Genomic DNA, 18,300 nt, shown 5'->3' with positions numbered 1-18,300 from the left:
GATGTCCGACGCAGAAGGGAAAACTCATGACACTAGATCAGTGTGCTCACATGCATCAAAATCGTCAAGGTTGTCGACACGCTCCAATAGATCAGCAACTAGCTTGGCTGCAATAGAAGCACGCGCCAAGGCTGAAGCAGCACGCGCCAGAGCATCTTATGCATAAAAGGAAATTGATGTTAAGGTAGACAAGGCTCAGCTAAAGGTAGAAGAAACATTCCTTGAAGCTACGCTGGAGGCCATCCAGCAGGAGAAGGAGGCAGATGCAGCTTTAGCTGAAGCTACTGTCCTTGAAGCAGCCATGGAGGTGGCAGACAGCCAGACGCCGTCCAGACCTCACGACACTGACCAAGACTCAGCTCGCAGATCTGCAGAAAGAACTGAGAAGTATGTTCAGGATCAGTATGCCTACACAAGAGCCATCATTGACAATTCACAGCCTGAGACTGAGGTCAAGGTTCCCCCAGCTGAGGTAGAAACTCCTCCAGCAGGCCCTAACACTAAGCCACTGACTGATTCTTCCCCAGCGCATAAACCTGTCCATCTAGAGGGGATGCAGCAGTTATTTCCACATGTCCCTATTCACACTGAAGCTACTTCAAGCCAGCGCCACTCAGTGGTTCATTTCACACCTAAAAAGGGAATGGGGCAGAACATCCCACAGTTTAATTCTAAGAACTCATCGTCACCCAGGGATAATACAAGGGATAACGACCAGTCACTTAGAGGACCATACCATGCATTCCAGGAATCCCGCTCCGAGGTCTCAGATTTAGCAAAGTTCTTAGCTCGCCGTGACCTACTGACAGCTGGACTCACAAAATTCAATGATAAACCTGAAACTTACTGGGCCTGGAAGTCTACTTTCTCCAGTGCCATTGAAGATCTAGATTTGAGACCCAGTGAGGAACTTGACCTGCTAATTAAATGGCTTGGGCCAGAGTCTGCCGAGTATGTGAAAAGAGTGAGGTCAGTTCACATCAGACACCCCGCTGAAGCCCTTAGTATGGTCTGGGGAAGACTAGAGGAGAGCTACGGATCAGTGGAGGCAATGGAGACTGCGCTCTTTAAGAAGCTGGAACGTTTCCCCAAAGTCTCTTATAGAGACCCACAGCGTTTGCAGGAGCTAGGCGACCTGCTCCTTGAGCTGCAGTGTGCCCAGGAGGAAGGTTACTTACCGGGGCTCTCCTACTTGGACACTGCACGCGGCATTAGTCCTATTTTGGAGAAATTGCCCTTTACTCTTCAGGAGAAATGGATGGTGCATGGAACGAGATACAAACGACAGCACAATGTCAGCTTCCCACCCTTCTTTGTTTTCTCCAGCTTCATTCGGGAGGAGGCAAGGATGAGGAACGACCCGAGCTTCACTACTACAACCTCCAGCATTGCACCACCTAAGGGAGAGAGATTCACGGTGAAGATGTCAAGGACTCCAATAACGGTACACAGAACAGAGGTGAACAATACTCAATTAAAGGATGAAGATCAAGGGTTGGACAGCCCTAAAAAGCAGTGTCCTATTCATAAAAAGCCACACCCACTGCATAAATGTAGAGCTTTCAGAGAGAAGCCCCTGGAGAGTAGAAAGGTCTTCCTTAGAGAAAACGGCACATGTTTTCACTGTTGTTCTGCAACCTCTCACCAAGCAAAAGACTGCAGGGCCATCATTCAGTGCTCAGAATGTAATAGCGATAGGCACATCGCAGCCCTTCATGCTGGTCCAGCACCTTGGTCAGTAAAACAAACTATCAGTTCTTCTGAAGAGCATGGCGGGGAGGAAGAGGAGTTTCCCTCTCCTTCAGTCACCACCTCGACTTGCACAGAAGTCTGTGGGGATGGCACTACCGGGAAATCGTGTGCCAAAATCTGCCTTGTTTATGTGTATCCTGAAGGTCAGCCGGAGAGGAAGGTGAGAACATATGTTATCCTGGACGATCAAAGCAATAGGTCTTTGGCCAGATCCGCCTTCTTCAAGATGTTTGGCATCACCAACGGCACCTCCCCTTATACACTGAAAACATGTGCAGGGGTACATGAGACTGCTGGCCGAAGAGCAAGGGGGTTTGTTGTGGAATCCGCTGATGAGAAAACCAGTATGGCCCTACCTACACTTATCGAGTGTGACCAGCTACCTGATAATAGGGCGGAGATCCCCACGCCAGCAGCTGCAAGACACCATCCTCACCTCAGGTCTCTAGCTACCAAGATACCCCCACTCGACACCAAGGCCGAGATTTTGCTCCTGTTAGGAAGAGACATCATCCAGGCATACAAAGTCCTAGAGCAACGCAATGGACCCCCACAAGCTCCCTTTGCACAACGAACGGCTCTTGGCTGGGTAATAGTTGGAGAAGTCTGCCTTGATGGTGCTCACAAATCCTCCCATGTGAACACCTTCCGAACCAACATTGTGGAGAATGGACGACCCAGCCTCCTTAGTCCATGCCCCAACAAATTCAATATCAAGGAGAGCTTCAGCTCCAGTGACCAGTCACAGAATTCTCCTACTTTAGACCATCTATGGCAAACCGCGCCAACTGACAGAACAGGTCTCATGGGAGAGTCGGTTTTCTGCTACACGAAGGAAGATGACAGAACAGCCCCTTCTATGGAAGATCTTGCCTTCCTGAGGATCATGGAGAAGGAATTCTGTCAGGACGACTCGAATAGCTGGGTAGCTCCACTCCCTTTTCATAGCCCAAGGCAACGCCTCCCTAATAACCGTGAACAAGTAAAGAATCGTCTCACTGCACTGACCCGTATGCTCAGGAAACACCCAGAGAGGAAGAACCATTTTGTCGAGTACATGAATAAACTTCTTGAGAATGGGCATGCCGAAGTAGCTCCACCCCTACAACCAGATGAAGAGTGCTGGTACTTACCACACTTTGGAGTTTATCATCCCCAGAAGCCGGGACAAATAAGGGTGGTATTCGACTCCAGTGCCCAACACCACGGGGTGTCCCTCAATGACGTCCTCCTCACTGGCCCTAACATGAACAACAGCCTGCTCGGGGTATTGCTGCGGTTTAGGAAAGAGCCAGTGGCTGTGACGACTGACATACAACAGATGTTCCACTGTTTTTTTGGTGCGTGAGGACCATCGGAACTTTCTGCGCTTCCTCTGGTACTGCAACAGTGACCTTGACGATGATGTTGTGGAGTACCGGATGCGGGTCCACATCTTTGGAAATAGCCCATCGCCATCTGTGGCCACATTTGGGCTCAGGAGAGCGGCTAAAGAGGGAGAGGGAGAGTATGGAATGGAAGCAAGGCAGTTCGTTGAGAGGAACTTTTATGTTGATGATGGTCTGATCTCGCTCCCAACAGAAGAGGAAGCCATCACTCTTCTTCAGAACACGCAAGACATGTTAGCTCTCTCCAACTTGCGGCTGCATAAAATATCATCCAACAGAGTTGCTGTTATGAGAGCCTTCCCCGCAGAAGACCTGGCTAAAGGGCTGAAAGACCTGGATCTCAACGTGGACTTTCCACCCGTGCAGAGATCTCTAGGAGTCAGTTGGGATGTCTCTGAAGACTTGTTCACCTTCCAAGTGTCGGTCGCAGAGAAGCCCTATACGAGGCGTGGGGTCTTGTCTTCTATTAACAGCCTTTTTGACCCACTAGGATTCGCGGCCCCTGTAAGCATTCAGGGGAGAAGTCTACTCAGGGAGCTTTCCACAGGGGTTAGTGACTGGGATGCCCCTCTAACCAGAAGAGAAGTATAAAGAATGGAAGCTGTGGAGAGATGCTCTGAAAGAGCTGGAACAAGTCAAAATTCCACACCAGTATACCTCTATTTCATTCAGCCAGGCACTACATAAAGAGCTATGTGTTTTCTGTGACGCATCCACGATTGCCATAGCCGCTGTTGCCTATGTGCAGACAACTGACGTGAGCAATAACACAGATGTTGGCTTTGTGTTTGGTAAGGCCAAGCTTGCTCCACGCCCTGAGATGACGGTTCCATGGCTTGAACTGTGCGCAGCTGTTTTGGCTGTGGAAATAGCAGAAGCGATTGAGGATGAGATGGACACCAGATTTGACACCGTGACATTCTATTCTGATAGCAGAGTGGTCTTAGGATACATTCACAATGAATCTAGACGGTTTTATGTGTATGTACACAACAGAGTGCAACGCATAAGGAGATCAACCAGCCCAGAACAGTGGAAATACGTCTCTACTAATGATAACCCTGCTGACCTGGGCTCAAGGTCAGTCCCAGCAGGTACCCTGACAAGCTCAATATGGTTATCAGGACCAGCGTTCCTCTTGAAGTCAGCCAGGCATACAACAGCCTCTGCTGCCTTTGACTTGGTTGACCCAGAGGCTGATGTTGACATCCGTCCACAGGTTGCTTGTCATGCCACCGGTTTCAGCAGTGATAGATTAGACCCTAAACGGTTTGAGAGGTTCTCAAGCTGGCGATCACTGACCCGTGCGGTAGCAAGGCTTGTACACATTGCCTGCACCTTCAAGAAAGGCAGCGCCTGCAAGGGCTGGCATATCCATGAAAACCACAATCTTAAGGAGGACTTGGACCAAGCGAGGAACATTTTGGTCTGTAGTCTGCAACAAGATGCCTTCGCTGAGTAATTGGAATGTATTCGAAAGGGAAAGGACATTCTGAAACATAGCCAGCTCTACAGATTATGTCCTTACATCGACACTCTTGGTCTTCTAAGGATCGGAGGACGCCTGTTCCAAGCGAGCCTAGGCAGAGACGAAATTAATCCCCTAATCCTCCCTGGGAGGAGCCACATCACAACTCTACTCATCCGCCATTACCACGAACAGGTACAGCATCAGGGGCGCCATATCATGGAGGGCCCTTTGAGAGCAGCTGGCCTGTGGATTGTTGGTGGAAAACGGCGAGTTAGCAGCATCATCCACCACTGCGTTAAATGCCGAAGACTACGCAGAACAATGGAGACTCAGAAGATGGCTGACCTACCTGTTGACCGCCTCCGTACAGACCCACCTTTCTCCTTTGTAGGGTTGGACGTCTTTGGACCATGGATGGTCATGACTCGTCGGACTAGAGGAGCAGTAGCAAACTGCAAACGGTGGGCGGTGCTCTTTACATGTATGAGCACCAGGGCCATTCATATTGAAATCATTGAATCAATGGACTCTTCAAGCTTCATAAATGCTCTGTGGCGATTCTTCTCTATCCGAGGACCAGCCAAACAAATAAGGTCTGACTGTGGCACAAATTTTGTGGGACCCTGTAGAGAGTTGCGGCTAGAGTCTCTGACAAGCGATAAGGAAGTGCAGGGATATCTGAGCAGCAGTGGTTGCAAATGGGTCTTCAATCCCCCGCATTCATCCCATATGGGAGGCAGCTGGGAGCGTCTGATAGGTCTGACAAGGCGCATCCTTGATTCCATGCTGATGAAGATCGGTCCATCAAAGCTTACCCATGAAGTTTTGACCACATTCATGGCAGAAGTTTCGGCAATATTGAATGCTCGCCCGTTGGTTCCTGTATCCACGGACCCAGACTCCCCACTTATCCTAACACCAGCGACACTTCTGACACAGAAGGTCAGTGCACTTCCTCCATCCATAGGGGAATTTGAAGAAAAAGATCTCTACCGCAAGCAGTGGAGGCAGGTACAGAGTCTCGCCAATATCTTTTGGCATCGCTGGAGGACAGAGTATCTTCCTACCCTGCAGAGACGCAAGAAATGGCAAAGGGAAGAACGTAATCTTCGCGAGGGCGACGTCGTCATACTGAAAGAAAGTCAAGTTAGAAGAAACGAATGGCCTATGGGCATGATCATCAAAATGTTTCCAGGAGCACATGGGAGAGTTAGGAAGGTTGAGGTTAAGACAATGAGAGAGGGTTCATTCAAGACCTTCCTACGGCCTGTCTCAGAGACCGTCCTACTCTTCTCCCCAGAGACCGATTAAAGTTTACTTTCTTCACGCTGTGTATCATTAGTGGTGGCATCCTTTCAGATACCAGGCAGGGAGTGTGCTGTCCTGAGGGATTGGAGGGATGTTTCTTTCTGTGGCCACTAGGTGGTGCTTTTTCTGTTTGGGGATTATCGCCATTTCTGCTTATCCTCTGTAACCCGTTGGCAGCCATATTTATTTTTCCCTTGCACTTTGATAGAGAGCACATTGTGGATTCAGGTAGCCAAAGTATCTGCTATCATCCTCATCTGGGAATCACTATAGGGAGCATAGTCTGTGAGTATGGTTGTAATAAGATGCCTATGTTTGTTTGACATGGATATTTTGTACAGTTAACCAGGTTAAGTTGTGTTTTTGTTTCATCTGGCATTTCGTATGTAATGTGTTATGTTGATAGCTTTCAGCTAGCCAAGCTAGTAGCCATGTATGTGAAATAGGCTTTAAGAAACTGGTAATACATATGGAGCATGTATGTTAAAGGGGGTTCAATGTGTTCATTATTGTCATTATTTGCTTCTTTCATTTCAGTTTTACCCCATTCTCATGCTGTTAACCTAAACGGTGGTGCTTAATAAATCCATCATACAGAGACTACAGTGTGTGGAAGGAGTTGTCTGTCTGCCTAGTGAAGAAAGGGGACTCTTTAACGAGGGCAGAACACTACTTATGAACACATTAAACAAGAATAAGATTCAATCAGTGAGGTTTAGATTTGTCAGCCTTTTTTTTTCTCTGCTGCTTTCAGTCTTGCAAAGCTACACTAAACACTGTGCTCAATCTAGTGCCATCTCTTAAACTAACTAGAGTCTATGTAAGTTTCATTGCCTGTAATGTCATCAGTTCATTTTAAATGTTATAGACTCAGTTTTTAACTCACACATATCAGATCAATAAGCTTCAAAAAACATCTAATTAACCAAGGCACTCAGCCTGGATTCTCCAGTCTTCTAGAGTGTGGATGTGAAGGAATGCAACTCCCCAGTGCATGAAATGAAAGCTTAGAGACCATACCCCATGGGAATTCTGGGAAAAGGGAAAGCTGTCTGGGTGTTGTGCCATTTTCTCATGACACACACACATACAGTAGGGTCAGGTCATGACTTGCCTTCTCAGGCTTTTTCCTAAATATGCATACACATGTTTGTACTTTGGGGTTTGTGATGAATTCAGTCATGACAACTAAACTCCTAAACCCCCACCTGAACCCTGAAGGTCCAGACACCAGAGGTCTGTCCCAGAGTTAGGACCAGTTTAAACAGCCTTACTTCCAGTATGTCTTTTTTAAATTCAAATGAGTTCACACAAAGATGGACACACACACACACACTCTTCTCTTTTCCTGCTTCAAAGGAAAAGAGTTAGAAGAGTTTGAAGTTGAAAGAAGATAGATGGCAAGTTGAGTAGGAGATTCTGTGTGTGTGTGTGTGTGTGTGTGTGTGTGTGTGTGTGTGTGTGTGTGTGTGTACCCAGAAGTTGGCCAGTCATTAGTAGAGCTCTGTGCGTTGGAGGAAGTGGTGGTTACTGATGACTCAACCGAGCCATGCATTTCATTCTTTCTCTCTCCAGTCTCTCTCTGCTCTCTCCTCCCTCTGTCATTTGCTTTTCTCTGTACATTCTATTCATTTTTCTTTTCTATTCTGGATCTTTATTTTCTATTTTACTCTCACTCTTTCAGTCTCTGTCCTTCATGTTTTCTCTCTTCTCCTGATTCATCTTGACCTTTAGAGACATCCCTGAGTGTGTATTTGTGAGTGTCTGAGTGAGTGTGTGTTGTGTGTCTGTGAGGGATATTCAGCAATGTGAGTGGGAAGATAACTGGCTTCCTTCAGAGTGATTAAAACATTCCTTCTCTCTTCTTTTTTCCTCTCTCTCTTTCTTTCTCTGCCCTTTTTAGTTTTCACTGAAGACTTTCTGATGAAGATGAGGATGAAAAGAGACAAACTGGTAAGTCAACTGCAAGCTGGACATTAGTTTTTTTTATTCAACACTTATGTTTATCTGGCTATGAAGAAATAGAGTTCTAGGAAACCCTCTTCTTTCGTATTGTAATGTGTGTGCGCCATTCGATGGTAATTTCTCTATAGTTGCAGATAAGCTTGTCTTCTTTAAGAGCTTTGGTAAAATAAATCTAAATAAAAGTAGAGTTCATAGGTTGAGTGATTGTAAAACTGGAGAGAATGCAATCTCAGAGGGCAGGGAGGAATCAAGGACTAGATTGAAGATATTACGAATGTTTTCGGAACGTTATGAATTTGACTGCGTGGCCATTTGAGTTCATTTTATTCCTTTTAACTAAAAAGAACAACAACAAAGAAGTTAATAAGTTAAAAACAGAGCGCACTGAGTGATTTATTTTTCCTACAGCATGCAAAACACAGGTTCGCCTTTTGCAGAGATGGGTTAAAAAAATAGGAAATGTAATGTAAAATCTGACAGTGGAGAATCACAACGATGGTAAATAACACTGCGATGAATAATATTTTGGGTTTGTTGGCATTCTGACAGGTTGCAGCAAATAATGGCTATATTTGGCACTTGGCATGTAACTCGCTGTGCTAAACTTAGTCATTTAATCATACTGTGACGCACTGACCGCACCTCTTAAGGGCTAAAGCGAAAGTTGCGGCGTTATATCTCCTGGTGATATTGCAGCAGCTGTCCTCACATGGAGCAAGGGCATCAAAGAGTTCCAGATCAGGAGCACTTTAAGCACTTTGATCGATCTGTGTACAAGAATGAGTCTCTTAGTGACGTTAGTGGGAGTTTCACAATCTGCACTGACGCAAATCATACAAGGTTTGTAGGCTGTGTAAAATCATTGTGCTTATGAGGCCAGAATCAAAAACACAAACACTACGCTGCACTCCAGATTCACATTTTGAATGAGCAGAAAGGTCCTTTTGAGTAGACTTTATTTCTTCACAGATTGCGGTGTTATTACAATGTGCCAGACAAACAGTACCAGTCAAAAATTTGGATGCACTTGCCCTTTCATATGAATAGGTAAGTGTGTACTGTACAGTGATGCATAGATTCAAAAAAATAAATTAAACTATCACTTGAAAGATGAAGGTATACATTTATGTTCATCAACTGCAACTGGAAAATAGCTTTCTTGGTCGACTTGTGGTGACAGCCACGTCGAACACGTCGAAGCACTGCCTTGTATCTATTTATCTGACCAAAATCATAATATTGGGCAATATCAGCTGTACTTGGTGTTAATGCTGCACTCAATGGCAAATGGAAACTTGTAAATTAAAATTTTTGAGTAGGAAGAATGGAAGAAAACATGAAAAATAGGGCTAGCTACTAGGTAACTGCCTACTAACATGTCTGTTGATGAGTATTTGTTGCCGTGTTTTTTCACACTTTTGTATACTTAATGCACAGTTTGAAAATTATGTCATTTTGAGTTGTGACTCCCTACTTAAAGGCATATCAAATGGAGCTCACTTCTTTGGTGTGCATTATTTAGCTATAAAGTTGTGGTTGTTCATATTTGACTTTGGTGTCTAGCAAATGGGAATGAATGAAACTGATTAGCAGCAGTGATATTTGTAGTCAGTCCACTTGTCTGAGTCTCTCTCAGATTCTCAGCCTGCTGGCAAAGTCATGAAATGACCACTTTGATGGTTGTAGCAGACTAAGACACCAGAAGCCATGTTGCAACATGGAGCCCATTCATTGCAATGAAAGCTGTATAAGTCAGGAAAGTTTTAGGCAAAATGGCTTAAACTGTAACTTTAAAAAGGGTAATTTAGTCCAGAATAAACGGGACATGTATTTATGATTGTAGCTACAGATGCAGTCCTGCAGTGCTGTGAAAAACTTGATAGCAAGATGGTGAGTGTGTCTAGCCTTGGTGCTTGCTAACAATCTTGCAAGTAAAGCCCGTGTGGAAGTGCCTGAAACTCAAATTCTTTCCGGTGACCAGTAAGGGGCGACTCTTCTTTTTACAAATAGAAGCCCAGTTCTATAGACATTAACTGGAAAATTACCCTCAGCTCCCTTGATCGGTGATATCAGTAAATGATTTTATGGTCTCAATCGCTGATTTCAAGTCTCAATTGAACACAGCATGATGCTCATTTTGTAAATTATGGCACCCATTTGCCAAAAATGACGATAAAGCACTGCACAGTGTGGTTTAGGGCGAACTTCGCTTGTGTTTGGCAAATCGCTTCAGTAGGAATGTGCAGTTTCCCTTGGTTTCTTAGAGTCACTGCTCGTGTCACATCCAAATAACAAAATAGCAACAATAAAAATACACAGATTGATGTAACAATATCCAGCTTTCATATACAGTTCCAGAAAAGCCTTCTTTTCTAATTTAGCCTATTGACTACTTAGCTGTGTGGGGTTTTATTTTTTGTTGTTGTCACTTGGACAGATGGACAGTTTGTTGAGCATGCGTGTTTGTGAAGTAATATGCTGAGTTTTCTTTATACAGGCAGATGCACAGCAGATACACTGAGTCTTGTTAGTGCATACTGTGGATGTCAAGGCATGGCTCAAAAATCTCTGAGCTATGCAGTTGGAGAATTTAATGCTAGTGTTCAGATCCTTGTGGCTCAATGGATATGGAAAGTATAATTTGGGCTCAAGAAGTTACAACCCTGTCATTCTTGCTTCATGCAAAAAATATCCATTCAGCCTCAAACCAGGAAGTCAGCTGAGTAGTCGAACCAATTAAAACATGATAAAGTGAACAGCTGTGCAAACTAAATAAACTGCCCACAGGCAGTTATGTCACACAGGGTTATTTAATCAAACATGTTTAATTAGAATTTGTTAGTGTAGACTTCTGGAATGCTGTTGGAGGAGCTTGGCTTTGTATCTACTGGGACCACAGATTCGAAGCGGAAAAGATTCAGATACGCTAAATCATCATTTAACATTAAAGATATTTCTTTTTAAACAGTTTTAAACTGTTAACATGACAAAAACGCATTAGCAACACCATTTCTCTACTACACTGGAGTGATGTGTTTGACCTTGACCTTCGTTAAGTCTTAATTATTACTTCATTGGTCTGCACATTACTAGTCTTGTATATGAAGTGCTTCGGACTGCATGGCTGTATGAAATTGCAGTCAAAATATGTACATAGAAACACATATCTTTCACTCTCTTTCTTGCTCTCTGCTCTTTCAAATACTCCTTTCATTCCACGCACTTTTCGTAATGTTTGATAAGTGGTATCAGTTTCCATGTATTGTCAGATGGTACACTCACTCACACACAATGCACAATACACTCTCATCCACCTATGCCAGCCCTGTTCCGCCAAGGCTCCCCCCGTTTACAGTAAATGTATGTTTTTGTCACCTGCGGGCCAGGATGAAGTGATGCAGTTAGTTTTGGTATCGTGTCCGTGGCCATGCATCTTCACCGCCAAGAGAGAGACTGAGAGCAGTGCAGCGTGGGTAGGCGTGGGAGGGCTGTGACAGAGATGACTCAGCTCTCTGTTGCCGGGTAGAGAAACACGAAAGACTCTCCCACCCCCATACATTTAAAAATTACTGTTTTTAAGGTAGCTGTCATTCAAACCTCATACTTTGGTAAACACTCATCTAAACCGTTCATTAATCATGTATGTAGGGTATGGATTAATAACAACAAAACCAGGCAGGAAACAAAGAATCATTGTGGTGGCGAAGGAGTCCTCTAAAATATGTTGTTCAGTTAACAGGAATTAATTAGCTGCTTTGTAGCATGTGAATGGTGGAAACAGCCCCTTGTGGTCCTTACTCCTATTATATGTAGACATCCAGTTATTCAGACACTGCATCCTGTAAAGTACATTTGCGTACTGTATGATCTAAGTTGTGCAGATATGTTTTAATGGGAATGTAATGAAGGAATGTTAATTGAAGTATCTGGGAAGCTGCAAAAACATCTGTTAACTTCAGTGTAACTCTTTTCACCTAAATAAGTCTCATTGCAAGCTTTTTTTTTTTTTTTAGGCTTAGCTTGGTAGAAGAATGTATGGGATGAATAACAAGGCAATTTCTGTAAGCTGTTTTGTGTCATTTCCTGTCATATGATGCTGAGTAATGACACTCGGTCTCTGACCATTAAACCCAGTCATTTCATACTGTTAAATGACACAAAAGGAAAAATGCATAGACATGACATGCAGTATGTAAAATGTTTATATACGATTAATCATTTATAAGTTATTTGGAGAATAAGGTTGGGGTCTTGAGACACAGCAAGATCCTCAACACTTGGCACAAGTGTTGTATTTTTTTTTCCCTGCATGTAGACCATAAATCTAAAGTTAAAGTACTGCCACCAAGACTCTGCAGCCTCAGTGCAATATAAAAGATGTGGCTCTTAATTCACTCAGAACATAATTCAGCCAGTGATTATGTTTGACAGCTCATTACATATATTTGAAAACAGTTTGGTCAGTCAGTCTGGCAGCAAGTATTGGGCTTACTTTGCTTGTACAAAGAGTATTCACCATCCATCCATCCATCCATCCATCTTCTTGCACTTATCCAATTCAGAGTTGAGGCGAGGAGCACAATATTCAGTTACTCCTGCTTAAATACCACTTATAGTGATTATTAAAATGTCTCATTGAACTATGCACAAGGTATTACATTAGTTTTGATGGTATAAGCACAGTTAAGGGTTACTGAAATTTAGCATTACTTTCTAGAAATATAAGTGTTAAGAGTTTTCAGTTGCGTTTAAGATTGTACACATCAAAGTACAGCAGCTTTTCAATGCACTTGACAGGTTTACACTTATATATTTAAAGGCTTGTTTATGGCAGATAAGAACAGCTATAGAAGAAGTGAGAACCTGCTATGTGTCATCTAGAAAATTAAAGTAACAACTGAAGAACAGAAAATGACTCCGCATCATGTCTCCCTCGACAGCGATTGGCTATTTTTCTCTGTGTGCGGCTACACTGAATTTAGATTTTTTAAATATATTCCTCTTGAGTTAACACTTACACATCAGTACATATATTAAAATTGATTTATCAATATACTGCAAGTTAGCAGTACTGATCCTGACATCACTGACCAATCAATTCAGTTCCCATCTTTAACTAAAAATATCTTTTATTGATTCACATTAGTAGCTGTGTTGGAGCTTTTGTATTCCACAGTGTTTCATAAGATTCAATTCAATCCAGCTTTATTTGTATAGCGCCAAAACACAATTATTCATTAGGAAGTAGAAGTTGACAGAACAGCCTCATCACAATCTATCATCTATTTAGTATTTGGTTGGCGTGAGGAGGACTTTGAGTGAATGCACCTTGTTTTGAAACAGATTCAAAGATTCAAAGATCAGGAATAATTTTTAATTCAAGTACACGAACTGTACAATACACTCTAATTTTACTATTTATTGTACTATTAGGGTTTAGTTACAAATGTTTTATCCATGCTGTTTTTACTTTTATGCTACAAAAAAGCTGCAGAAGAGTGCATACCAGAGCAGTTTTGACTTGGATTCACTAGAAACGAGTGAGTCGAATGTTTTTTGTTTTTTATTTTTAATCCTGTGTGTGTTACAGTAAATGCAGAAAACGAGAACAGACCAAAACAAGTGGTTATAAAAAGACGATTAAAAAAAAAAAAAAAAACAACGTAAGACAGAACTAGAAAAATGCTTTTGTATGCATGTGTGCAAGTGTGTGCACGTACGTTTAGTATTGGTTTGAATCAAACTTGGTTTTGGTTTGTCTTAACATGAAACCATGACATTGTCCTTAAAAAGCCTTTCATTGTAGAAATTCACGAGTCAGTGTTGTACAGTTTTTCAGTCATTGGGTCAAGGTGCTACATAACTTAATAGAAATGAATATCATTGTGTTAGAGTGAAAATGTATTATAATAGATTGAAATTTCCTGTAGAACAGAGCCTCCTACATTTCTTTTTATTATTTCACATGAAAAATTGACTGGAGGGCTCCACATAGTATCCTTTAAATAAAAAAAAAAAAAAAAAAGGTTGAGTGATTTTTTTTTTTTTTTTCTTTTGAAGGGTGTGTGTGTGTGTGTGTGTGCGCAGTATTGCAAGGGTGTGTGTGCACTATAGGACAGGTTCTGAGCTGGCTGCGAGCTTTCTGTGTCCCTAAATGACGATAAACCCTTCACAAAAGTCAGGATAAGGGTGTGTGTGAGTCAGATGTCAGGTTTGAGATCAATAAATGTTAAAACTGAATATCCTGTCAAGTTGAAAACAGTAGTAGGTCACTAGTTTGTGGGCGTGTGTGTTCTGTTGCACCTTTACTCATCATGAATTATGCTTCAAGATACAGTAAATGACTAAGAATGCCACAAACATCACTCTGTTCATTACTCAGGAGTTGTAAGAGACAAATGACAAAGATGTTTTCAGAAGCTCATATTCTACGGTTAGCTGTCTCATTTGTAGGCTTTTATTTTTGGTAACTCTCAGAGAAAAATGACTGTTCTTCTGTTAGAGACGGCGCTTGGTGAAATACAGAGGTTACGGGGTTCAAATAATTCTTTAAAATGAACCCGCCTCAGCCTGAAATTGCTTTGTGCCGCATGTTGATCCTTTACTATGACCACATTCGGTTAAAGAAGCCAGGATAGTTACTGTAAATAAGGTACAAGCACTGTCAGCCTCTAGTGGTGCTTCTTGTCTGTGCTTCATTTTTCCATTTTAATGTCAGTATAGTTCCCTTTTACAAGTTCATGTTGTGCTGCTTTTTAAAAAAAAAAAAAATTATCTTCTAAATATTATACTCTAAATACTATAATAACTATGACGATTTTGAGCAGGCTTTCAAATGAATGTAAAATAAAAACATGAAAAGTTCTCAGATGTAACAATTTGATGTGTGCTTTGTGTTTGGACGATTACTTCTAGTCTACTATATGTGCTCATGCTGTGAGGAAACTAACAAGCCTTTTTTGAGTCATTTTTGCAAATTAATTAAACTGGTTTATAAACCAAAAATAAATAGTTTTTTAAAAAATGTGATGGGACAAAATTATTCAAAAGACAAAGCTTACACTAAAGAATTTTGCAGCAAACCAAAGTGTATAAAACATGCTTAATGGTTGTGCAAAAAAAAAAAAATTGCCCTTCTGATATCATTGTTTATCAGAAAAGACTAATTTTAATAAATTCGTACAAGTCACTTTGGAAAATTAGGGCATAATCACACTAGACATTGTACAACGCTTAGAATAGTAGCTCTTCATTAGTTATTATAAAGCACTATTTAATGATGACTATATTCTACATTTACAGTATGAGGCTATTAACTGAGAGATTTCTGTCAGTAACCTCCTAATTACTGCTAAAAATCTGTCAAGCTTACTTGTCAGCCTATTATCAATAATTGATGGCTTGTTCAGGGAAAACTAGAGAATATGCTTTTGCAGAGTAAGTTATTAGTAAGTGCTTTATAATCACTATTGAAGAGCCAGTAAAATGGCAATATGTGGTTTAATAAGCAACTACTTAATAGTGAATTTGTATACATATTACTAGTATTGTTAATTGAAGACAGAAAACGTGCATATTTGTTTCATTTTTTTTTGGTACCGAACTAAAGAAACTGTAACTTTGCCGCCCTCATAGTCACCCTCTGATTCCCCATTTGAACCGCACAGTTTCGACTTCGTGTCAGGTTACCTGCTTTAAATGTGAGATGACTGTTTTTGGGTCTTTCTATTCTTCTGCGTGATCTGCAAAACAAACAGTGATGCCCGGGTGAAGGCAGGGCGTGTAGAGAGAACAGCCGTGTGGGAAGGTACTGCAGGTCTTTATTCTGGGAATTGATGGTAGTAACAATTAAACCCGTTAAAGGATAGAACTCATCTCCCCCATGGAAACATCTGTTTATAAAGGCTATATATAGAGGGATCAACAGCGCAGTCAGTGTTTTATAGTGCAACATAGCTGATGTTTCTGAGTTTAGGAGACTTCAAATCAGCCTGCAGGTGCAGGATCTTCTTCATTTTACAGAAAATAAGTAATTTCATATGTATGTATGATACCAGTCAAAAGTTTGGACACACTCACCCATATTTAAACTTTTGACTAGTGCTGTATATACTTTTTTCTTTTTACATAAATGTAAATACTCATACTTTACTTCTTTTTTTGTATATAGATGAGGTGACTATGTGGCTGCTAAAGGGAAACAAAGCATACATTAATGCTTTTTTTTTTTTTTTTAAGTTGGTTGTTTTCTTTGTGAAATTATAAACCATAATTACTTCATTTTTTGAGGTGAACTATATCCTCAGTTTAGCAGCACACATTAAAGGTAAACATGTACCATTGGCTCTGTGATGGGCTTGTGATTTGTACTCTCAGCCTGTGACAGGTGGGATAGAGCTAGGTTCCAACAACAGCAGCCACGACAGAAATGTCAAGTTATTGTCCTCCTAGAAACGAGGTAGGTTTACATTAAAGCCTGCAGAGGTCTCATGTGGCACAGTCAGACTTGACAAGTTTGTTTCCCATTGATTAATCAAAAATATCCAGTGGAATGGTGATGAGGTGTTTAGCACTGTCAACTCACAGCAAGAAGGGTTTGACACCACTGGCCAGCTTACGGCTTTCTATCTGGGCTTTGCATGTTCCTCATGTACCTGCGTGGGTTCTCTCCAGGTGCTCTGGCGTCCTTCCTCAGTCCAAAGACAAACATGCTGGGTTACTTGGTGATTCTTTATTGTCCATAAGTGTGAATATGAGCATGAATGCGTGTCAGGTTCTGTGTAGCTCTGTGAGAGGCTGGCAACCTGTACACAGTGTACCCAGCCTTTCACCCTGTGATGTCTGGGATAGGCTCCTGTGCTCCCGCAACCCTCAGCTGGAGAAGTGGAAGAAAATGGTTGGATGGAGAGCAAAAAATGAATTAATTTCTCCTTGGATGAGTTCATTTTAAGCCCAAAATGCTGGTGACACAACAAAACACCTGTTGAAAGTACTAGAAAATGAATATATTTGGATTTTCTCAGGTTGACAACATTTTTAACTCACTTCACAGGTTAGAGCAAAAAACTGTTGCACTTTTCAAAACTCAAAATATATTTTAATTTTTGTGCTTCAGGTAGTCAAACATCATTGAGAATGACATTCTTATTTATTGCTCTAGTGATTTAATATGTAGCTCTGACTCCTTTAGCCTTGCTGATCAAGCTGAGAAACAGCTTTTCAGGAAACACTGTTTCCCCCTCATCACTGCATCAGTAAGTCATCATGCGTGGACTGTTTACCTGGTTGGAGCAGCTCTCACTGCATGGGTGTTACAGAAACTGAAACCTAGGTAACTGACAGTAATATGAGGTCATGCTATACTCGGTAAATGTCACTGGGTGTGTGAAAGCCAGAAAAAGGGAAGAGGCGATAGATGATTGTAGTTTATTTTTCTATCCACTAGAGGGAGACTCCTTCCCACAGAAAAAAGCCTCGTCTTTCGTCTTTGTTTTCTCCTCTGCAGTCCTCACACTTCCCTCCGTCTAAAACATATTTTAGGCCAATTAAAACGCTATTTTCGACGCCTTTTTTGACTTTCGATTAAATATGAGTGTAATGTACGACCATGAACTATATCACAACATTAATATCAAGTCTGCGTGACTGAAGCTGTAGGCTATTGTCACATCTTAGAAAAAAGTTTATCCAACTTTTCTTTTCGGACAGTATATACTATTTTTAATTTTTAATCCAAATTTGCCCAGGTAAGTTCTGATAGGGCAGTTGCGGCTGTCAGCGCTGAGTTTAAACGTATTTACTTGCGGGTTTTCGTCCATGTTTCTTCCCTGTGATTATAGTTTAAACGGGAATTGCGATGCTGTTTTTGGTTGTGACATCTGTCATTCCTCATAGTAACTGTATTTAATAAAATTCACATAGTCTACATCATCTGTCATTATCGAGCAGTTTTGCTCTGAAATGATTTACAACGGTCTTCCTCTCGCATCCTCTTGTAGCCCGCATCATTTACCGCAAAAATGCGGTCATTTTGTACTTTTTCTTTCCACGTTTTCAACACCAGCAAATGTCAAAACTCACTTTTACCAAAGTGAAATAAAATACTGCGATCCCCCCACGTGACCTACGTGTTACACACATCCTTGACAATTAAATATCTCACTATTCATAATTCAAATTTTGTGCGCGCTACTTTGTAGACACATTTATGCACCCCGATGAGATTTTTAAGGCATAAAGGAATTACATAATTATAAGTGCTGCTGTAAAAGTCTCGCAGATTTTATGGAAAGCGGGAGCGGGCAGTAAAACTTATTTGTAAGGAGCATGAAGCGTCCGTTTTATGTCGGCTGGTGCTGGAAATTAAATATAAAATCAACTGCATTTTCAGGATGATTTTTTGTTGCTCAGTGTGAT

The 18,300-nt window shown here is 41.7% G+C and overlaps 1 long non-coding RNA gene across 2 annotated transcripts in view; it reads left to right on the top strand.

The window, feature by feature from the left end:
- The window catches only part of LOC115793719 (uncharacterized), a 90,361-nt gene that overhangs the window by 25,282 nt on the left and 46,779 nt on the right, over positions 1-18,300 (top strand). For both annotated transcript variants that reach the window (XR_004021123.1, XR_004021122.1), the window contains one exon: positions 7,823-7,872. This is a non-coding gene — a long non-coding RNA (uncharacterized LOC115793719). The remainder of the gene's footprint in view (positions 1-7,822; positions 7,873-18,300) is intronic.

Source organism: Archocentrus centrarchus, chromosome 15 (genome assembly GCF_007364275.1).
Source record: "Archocentrus centrarchus isolate MPI-CPG fArcCen1 chromosome 15, fArcCen1, whole genome shotgun sequence".
Classification (NCBI taxonomy): domain Eukaryota; kingdom Metazoa; phylum Chordata; class Actinopteri; order Cichliformes; family Cichlidae; genus Archocentrus; species Archocentrus centrarchus.
The sequence above is the reverse complement of the archived record's forward strand: the minus strand, read 5'-3'. Positions and strand labels throughout refer to the sequence as shown.